Raw genomic sequence first — 9,286 nt, 5'->3', positions numbered from 1 at the left:
TAACTTCTGAAGTTTGGATGTCAAATGCTGATGGGGAGGCACGGGAGAGAGGGGGACTTCCCAGGATACCTGGGAGCCTGCAGGGTGGCCAGAGCCCCATGCACGTTCTCCAGGTACCATCCCCATGGCTGGAGGCGTGCTGGTGGTGCTCCTTGTTCTTGCACCAGGTCCCAAACAGGAGCACGCAGCAGGGCCACCGAAGTTTATGTGCTGGGCTGGGTTATTCACACGCCAGCGTCACCTCGGGCTCGCTCTGAGCCTCAGGAACCTCTGGAACGTGAGAGCTGGGTGCTGCTCACCCAGGGCCATCCGTTCAGGCTGAAGACCACAGGAACTGCTGGTAATTAACAGGCGTATTAATCCAGTAGAACACGATAGCCTTATTATAGTCACATTTTTCACTTTCATCAGAATAATATCATATTATATTAATATTTATTTCTTGCTAATGGGCTGTGAAATGAGTCGGTTGATGTTCGTGGTGGAATGTGGCGTTGGAGGGTGGGAGCAGTGGGGCAGGGGCAGACGGATACGTCATGGAAAGCCTGTTGCCTCCTGAGAGCCCCAGGATCCCTGGGGCTGGAGGAACCGAGCAAGTCTGCCCATGCTGGCATGTCCTTGCCCCTTCCTTACTGTACTGGGAAAGGTTGTAGTTGGTGGGACACGGCAGTGCCACCACCAGCAGCCTGTCCAGGTGCTGGCTGTGTGCACTGTGCCTTCTGCCCCTGCTCGCTTTCGAGGTGCAGGGAGAGGGAGTGCAGCTCAGGATAAAGAGACAAGCTGGACGATGCAGACCCTTTAGGTCTGACAGATTTGGGCACGATTGTCAACAAGATGGAGATTTACTTTAAAGCAGGGGAAAAAAAATCTTGCTTACACTTTGCCACTCACATCTATTACTCTGGAAAATAAGGATGATGTGAGAGCAAGGAAAAAATCCCTTCTAAGAAGATAGTGGGTGAATGCATTCATTTTCTGTGGCATGTGGATGAGGGTAGGAGAATGAATTTTAAACTTGATTCCTTCTCCCAAACGAATCTTAAGCCTTTTAATTGTTGAGTGTTGGCATAAAAACATATTATTTATGAAGCTGTGGCTTGGTTCTACATGGCCCCTATGCCTTTTTTTCTTCTTTTAAAGCAAATCTCATTTATTTCTTCCTAAAAGGTGCTCTAGAATCTAATATGAACATTATGAATATTTAATTTTCAGAGCAGGGTTTACACAATACCAGGGCGTCTGGCGGCTCGACCGGTCCCTGCACAGCCAGCCTGGTTTGGAGCTCCAGCAGATCTACTAGAGATCATTGCCTTTCTGCTCCGCTTGGTTCCATCTACCAAAACTCATCATTCACTGCCCATCTCAGGCTGCTTCATTCCCATGGTATCTGTTTCTATAAAATTCTTGTGTGTCACAATAGGCAAAACAGGCGCAGGAGGCACTGGAGAGACCCCACAGTCGTAGAACTTTATTGGCTTTCTTAAAGGTAATGTGGTAATACAGTAAAAACATTTCACAGGAGAGGAAATGTCCTGGTCTTCAGCTTAATCATTAGTAAAAAATTATTTCCTACAGTGTTAAAGATCTAATTGGTCCAATCAAAAGGCAAATTAATTATGGCTCATCTGAAGAAGTCTGCATGTGTCCTGGCTTTTGTGCAGAGGGTGCATGCAAGAGCCATGGCATTCCCAAAGCTGGCAAAGCCAGAGGCTGGGAGCGCTGTCCTCTGCAGCACAAGGCGTATTCCCTAAGAAGGGACTTAGTGCTGGTTGGAACATGGGAGAGGGACAATAATTTCATTATTTTTAAACTTGCAATCCTCACATTTTCCCTGTCACTGTTTGGAATTTTCCCCTGAATCCAAAGGAATGGATTTATGCTGTTAGACCCGACAGTCCAACTCCATATCCACAACAAACTAAATCCCTTTTCTTCTGGGAAAATGTTTTATTTTCTAATGTATAAGGTCTGTAGTTTTTCTATAGGGGAAGGAGCATTTTTCTGTATTGCAGCCTGAATTTTTGCAAGCTACTGAAAATCTGTCGCTTTTCCATAAAACCACAGTCCCCATGCCACTGGATGGGCTGGAGACAAAACTCATAATTAGTTCAAATCGAAGGGTGGTCTGAGACGTTAAGATGGACTCCTCTGGACCCATGCCTGCTGTCTTGCTTTATGTAGGTTTGTCTCCTGTCCATACCCTGCAGGGAGAGTAGAGCATGTACCAGCTTCAGATACCGCTCTCTGCTGGCTCACAAACCTTAAAGCTTTCTGTTATTAAAAATATATTGAACATTTTATACTAGCAAGTTCTCACAAAACACCAACCTGCATCCATGCCTCATTAGTCCCAATTTGCTATAACAGAATAGATAATAAACCACCTGACCCCCAAATATACAGCAAAAGCACTTTTCAAAGGCATTTCGGGCATCCCAGGCCCTGCCTGCAGCATCGACCTGGTCCCTGCTCCGTCGCCTACTGCGCGCCCCTCGCTCGGCATGCTGCTGCCAGTTGTGTGCTGATGCAGAGCGGTTGCTGGGCTCGGGCGCGCATCTCTGGTAAGAGGATTTCTGTACTCCTACGCCAGCTAAATATTTACCACTGCTGTATCACGCTGCGTTTTGCACCCAGACGGCTGCCAGCTGGGTGCTGATGCCTTGACGTTTGCATGGCAGTGAGGGTTAATCCCCCAGGCTCCGGCAGGGACTCCAGCATCTCTGCCCCCCTGGCTGCTGTCCCTCCCATCTCCTCCATCTCCTCCTGCCGGGGCTTTCCCACCCGGGGCCTCCTTTGTGCTTCCTCCCTTTCAGCCCAGCCCCAGCTAAAATGTTTTTCCTTCCAAGACATTCCCCGCATTAAGCTTAACCAGCCCAAATTGTCTCACCTTTCCGCCCCCCCTCTGATAAATGCTCCCTCTGCAGTTAATGTAACCTCCCCGAACGTCCTTCATTTGTCAAAGATCGCAGCCTTTTACGGCAGGTCATTATTTCACGAGGAATTCGAACAGAAATATTTCCAGTCCACACCAAGCGATCTATTTCACTTCCCCACCCACCACATTAGCCTCTGAATATTCTCATTATACCATTACTAATTAGAAATTCTCTCAAATTGGCGGCTGCATTAAAAAAAAAGACAGTGTGCTGAGCATATGGCATAATATCCTATTAATGAACACTCTAAATTCAAACTCAGGTCAGCTGCTCATTTCTTGCTCATGACACCCAGGCAAGGGGGGGAAAAGCAAGCTTTTTTTTTTTTTTTCCTAAAATGCATAATACAGAATGCTAGGATGCAGGGATGCCTTAGGCCAATGCATTATTTTATTTGGCTAATTTTTTTGGTAGAGTTGTAAAAAAAAAAAAAAAAAAAAAAAAAAAAATATTTAAAACTGCATATCTATATGTGCATTTATAAAGCCATAGTGGAAACCAGTGACTTGCTGGCCACTTCTCATCTGCATTTTGTCATGTTCCTCCTTTAAACAACAGTAAAACAGGCCACGTACGCTACTAAAATAACTTATATCATTGTGGACAAGATGAATGTCATTTGAGGTTGCATATTGTCCTGCCAGCATCAATGTCTTCAGTGTAGAGATGTGGGTAAGGAGAGGAACTGCAGCATGCACACTTTTTTTTTTTTTTTTTTAGTTAAATGGGCTAATTGTACCAGACACTCGCGCCGTGTGAGTGACTTTTTGGGTTGACCTCACCTTGTCCCTAATCGGCAGAGGCTGAAGCAGGGTACGAGCCAGCACTGCTGCTCATGGAGTCTGAGGAGGTGGCTCCTCAGCATCATGGGGGGTCATTGCCGCAAAGATCTTCAGCAGGGGGTGCCAGGGGGCTGTCTGAGTGGCTCGGGAGGCACTCGGCAGTGGGGAGAGGGCACCCGCAGCCGCTGCATCCCCACGGGCCTGCCGAGGTCTGGGGAGCATGCGAGCCCAGCTGCACGCCGTGAGTTGTTCTAGTTGTGTTCCTTAGGCTTGATGGAAGTGTGCCAATGAGCAGGAGGTCTGGGTGTGAATGTAAGTGTGTTTCTGGAAATGGGCAGAGGTTACCTGCCTTTCCAAGGATTATTTTGTTTTATTTTTTTAGTACCATGAAATTTGCAGTATGGTAAAATAGCAAATTCTTGTACCTTCCTCTTCTCTGGGCAGATGAGCTGTCAGGGCTCTAGGTCTCATCAGTCTTGTTGTCACTGAGGTTTATAAAACCACCAAATTATATTATGTCAGCTGATTCTTTAATGGGATAATCATTAGCCAAGACCTGAGTAAGGTGGGGTTTTTTTTGCTATCACTAATTTCACCTCAAGGTGAACGCACAGGCAAACCCCTCCAGAGTGGTGTTTGCTGTGATGCACACACTCGCTTCGCTCCGTGCCATTGCACCAATTCCTGCTCCTCCTTCTGGGATGTGCCGCGTGCCCTCGGTCACTGAATGGCACTTGTCACAGCGGGAGAAGTCACAGCATGAAGGTTGTGACCACCATCCCTTGCAGAGAAACTTTGGTAGGTGTCACAGGGCTTCTGGCTTCAGCTCCAAAAGCCCGGGCTGCGATCTCAGCCCCATGGTTGCCTGCGCATCCTCCCGGCACTTATCCAGGGCGTTAGCAGCAAAGGATGCACGAGGGTGACGGCTGCATTGTGTGGTTTAACCTTTCCCTAAAAATTGAAAAAGTTTTGGATTTTCAACAAAGTGAAACTTTTTCATTGAAAACAAATATTTTGCCTCATCAAGAATCCAATTTTCTGTCAAAACAGTTTTCATTAAATATTTCCAAGCAGCCCCGGGTTAGTATTGATTTAAACTGTTACAAGAGAGAGAAGAATGAGGCTTTGTCTCTACAAAGATCATGTTTGCCCACCAATTAAAATTACAGTAGAAGTGAGTAATCACTGCCACCTCCAAAGGGGGATTGTTTAATGAAACACATAGTAATTATCCTCGTTAGTTTGCATAGTCCAATGTCACGTCCCGACGAGTGGTCAGGACCCCGGGCACCAAGCGTTGGGAGCAGGCGGCAGGGCCCCCGGGGTTTGCAGAGCTGCTGGGGTGGGCTGCCAAGGAAGGGAGGTGGGCTTCTCCTTGGAGGCACCTGCTGATCCGGGAGGGGACCTGCAGGAACACCTGGCCCTCACACTCACGTTACCCGCTTGGTTTCTGCGTGTTTGGGAGCTCCCACGGCTGGTGTTCACAGTCTGTGCTGCGGCTGTTGCTGTGATTTCAAGGACTGCGTTCTGCGGGATGTCATTTGCACTGCGAAACAAAGTGTGGCTGGTGGCGGATGGGCGCCAGGGCTGGATGCTCCTCAGCAAACCTGGAGCTCCGGTCCTGGCCCTGCGGGCTGGGCCATCGCTCATCAACGGCTGGTTGTGTTGCTGTGCTGCTGGTTAAGGCTTTTCCCAGAAAATGCACGTCATCCTACAGAAGCTGAAGTGAGATGCACAGTGGTCTGTGCAAGGGGGCTTTCTGGTGCTGTGGTGGGGAACTGGGAGCAGGGTGGGCGACTGGTGTTGGGGTCACTCAGCCTGGGGAGAGCGAAGGGGCTGGGAGAGGCGGAGGAGAGTGGGAGAGATCCTGGAGCCAGAGCCATCCGTTCCAGCCAAGTCGGTCTCGTGTTCTGAGGGTTAAAGCTGAGACGAGCACTGTGCAGCCCAGAAAGAATTGAGGTTTTATTTCGTCGGCACCGGGGTCATTCCTGATTTAATTATGTAAAAATTAATGTGAACGTCTTTCTTGGTACGTATAGGCCATCCATGGAAATTGAATTGGGTGAAATGCTGGTTAAGCTAATCACTTGCAAGTCATTATGATGGCTAAGCACAGGGATGTTGTAATCTGTAGGGACTTCTCAAAGACCTGATTGAAGACCAAGTTTAAGACCCACAGGTTTAATCAGAGGGGATCAACGATGTTGCGCTGAAGTGATTTTTCCTGTTAGCAAAAAGCTTCGAACCGTTTCTTCTGGTGTGGAAGGAGAAAGATGAGAATGATGAGAACCCACATTGCAGGTGCAAAGGGCTGCTTGTGCACTTCCCAAACCCTTCCCGACACAGCAGCTGTGGGCAGAGCTGCGTCAGATCTGGGGCTACTGATGAGCTCCTGGGTGTTCTCACTAGCCAGAAATGCCCGTGCTGCAGCATGGCACAAGATAGCGTTTTAAATTCTGAGAGGATCCACAGATTAGACAATCTGTCTTTCTGTATCACAAAGCTTTCCATGATTTTCTTGTCTTGTTGTATTTTGAGACCAGTAGCCTGTATTGTGCCACAGGATTTGTGGTAGATAGGCATCCTCTGCTCAGATAAGAGATAGCGAGAGGTGGGGATCCATCCTTCTCAGTGTGGTGTTCAGATGCTTTTCTGATCACACTGTTCATAATCTATACCTCCATTTTTCGTACGAATTTGCCTAGTGCGGGCTCCTAGCTATAGGTTCATGCCATGACTTTCTCTGCTGCAGGGAAGAGCCATCAGTATCAATATTTTCCCGTTGTGAAGCAGAGTCTATATATCTTGTTCTTAAGACATAACTCATGCCATACGAGTAACGCTAGTTTGCCCAACATGTGTATGTGTTGACGCAATAGCCACGCTGCAGAGGATGAAAAATAGATGTTTATGACCTAGTTCAACATTTTTTACCTACTGTTTTTTACTGACACCTTGATCGCCCGTGCCCTTCATATTCCCAGGTCCGAGGTGCCTTCGCGGGTGTGGGGCTGCCTGCCCACCTCCCCAGACACTTGCCAATGCTGTCTGCAGTCGCATCGCTGTGAAAACATACAGCGAGTTACCGTGTGTATGGGGCGGAAAGGTCTTTAATGCAAAGAGGAGGGGGGAAAAAGCTGCGTCATAATATTATATGCAGGCATTTATAAAGAGTGTAATCCCTGGGAAAAATCCCAGCCCTAGTCACACAGCAGCCTTTCTTCCCTGGAGCAGAGGGGCCACAGGTGAAGGTAGCACGTTCGCACCAAGCTCCCCGCTCCCACTCATAAAGGAACTTCTGCCAGGGATTCTGTTCCAGCGTCCTCCGGCAGAAATTAGTCATTTTAAGATAATAACAATAATCGGATTAAAAATGCCGTTGAATTGTGTGGGATCTGTACTCTGCAAGGTGGTTCAGCTGGATGGGGCTTGGCTGGGACTGAAGAGTGGCGGCACCCTGACAGCGATGCTGTCACAGGCAGGTCGCTGCCCGAGCACCAGCCGCCGCAGCCAGCTTCTGAGCGACGCAGGGCAGCGATGGCGATGGCGTTTGGCTCCTGCCTCCAGACATAGGCACCTACGTACTGGCCTGATCTGTGTCTGTTTTCTGAAGGGCTAAGCTGCTTGTTCAAAGACCCTGCTGAGCACGTTTCATTTCTGAAAGGAAGACTCTGTGATTTAATCACTTAAATATAGATTTAGGAGCCTTTGGCGCACCTTCCTCTGTTACTACATGTTATATGCGTAAATATACATGCAGACCCGTATGCATACATCTGTGTGTGCGTTTTCCATGCAGGCAGGGCTTGTGTGAGCCCTGTGGGGACAAGGCTCTAGTCCTGCAGTTTGCTGCTCTGCTGGAGCTCCCTGGAGGAGCCTGGCCGGGGGTTTGGGGGGGTGCGAGCCCAGCCAGGGGTCTTGCAGGGTGTCGTGAGAGCTCACCTTGCTTCTGCACTCATTAACCATCTTTAATCTGGCTGTTGGATTTATAGCAATTTCTATACATTGTAAAGGAATAAAAACTTCAAATCAATATTTAGAAGTGCATGAACAGCTTGCAGAGCTTTTTATCCATGTGTTCCCTAATACTAAAAATGACCACCTTTGTAGGTGCCTGGAGGGTGCTGGGCCAGAGCCGCTTCCCAGGCTTTGTCAGGAGACGGCTGATGTCCATATCAAATCAAGATGCTTGTTGTAATATTCACAAAAATGTAATTTGATTTGCCTTTGTCAACAAAATCTGCGGAAACATCCCCTGCCTGAATAAATATCCCTGCAGGGTAGCACATGCTTTGTAAATAATTTTCATTGTAACCCCCTCTTCCTAGCAGGGTGGAGAGTTGAGAACATTCATCAAGTCTCACATTAAGAAAATAATTTTCTTGTACCTAATTTGTGCAATAAATAAAGTCCACAATTTCTTGCTTCTGCAGCAAGGAAATGTAAAGAGCTGAGACCAGGGGTTTTTGACGCTGGGTCTCTTTTTGATGGTCATTCCTACCTTGGGCTTGGTGCCTCCCTGAGACCCCTGGCCAACAACTCCCCAGGAGTCTGGTGATTTGAGGCATATCATCTTCTAGGCAGTCCAGCACAGAATAACCCAGAGGAGCTTTATATGCCAGGAGAGGGATGAGAGGCTCCTTTGCAGTGCACCGCAAACATCAAGTCTCCTGTCCCTGGCCTGGAACAGCTTGGACCACGCGCAGGCTGGGCAAAGGTGCACCCAGCGGCATGGCTCCTTGGCCAGGCCTGCCCACTCCTGCCAGTACCTGGCCGGCACAAGCAAAGGTCATCTTTCAAGTAAGAAGCTGAGAGATTTGCTTGCAACCTGCACTTATGACTGACTGCGGCACGGGTGGTGGTGGCTGGTTGTTTTTACCTCTAGGGATGGAGCCTTAGCTGTCTGCTTCTTCCCTTTGCTATCACTAGAGGCTCATCCGAAGGGAGCTATGGCAGAAGCACCGCCTCGCTTCCCCCGGCTGGCCCCAGGCTCGGATACAAAACCCAGCAAAGGCAGCGCTCCTCTTTCCAGTGGCCTCAGCTGCCTCTGGCTCAGGCTCTGGTAGCTGCACCTTGTGCTCTGCACCTTCAGGAGTCACCTTCAGTGCTCCTGCCCCTCGGGCACTGCTCCCAGGCAGCACGGGACGGGGCACGTGATGGACCTATAGGACAGGGCTCAATGGCTGGGGAGAAAACACAGAGGACACAGAAGAGTTTTGGCATCTAATTAGCCACACCTTGGGTGATCAGACTCTTAAATTCCTACTTATTGATCCCTTGTCTTGTCAGAGAACTGGAGCACAGGTCTGTCAAGCTGGGAGAATACCAAGATGGGAGGATAGCTTTGGTTTTTTTCCTTGTAGAAATGTAAATCTGTTATTTATATATATTTTATGGATGGCATGTTCCTATCCCCAGGCATTTTGCATTGGAATTCAACTCATTGCAAGCCTATTACATGTTCACTAACTATAAACCATCTGATTTATATTCATTAACCAGTAGTAGACAGCAGCAGTGGCATAACTTTAGCACTGGACATGCCTCAGTCGACGGGTGAACTAAATT

This window comes from Falco rusticolus, chromosome 1 (assembly GCF_015220075.1).
Source record: "Falco rusticolus isolate bFalRus1 chromosome 1, bFalRus1.pri, whole genome shotgun sequence".
NCBI lineage: Eukaryota > Metazoa > Chordata > Aves > Falconiformes > Falconidae > Falco > Falco rusticolus.
This window is presented reverse-complemented; position numbering follows the sequence as displayed.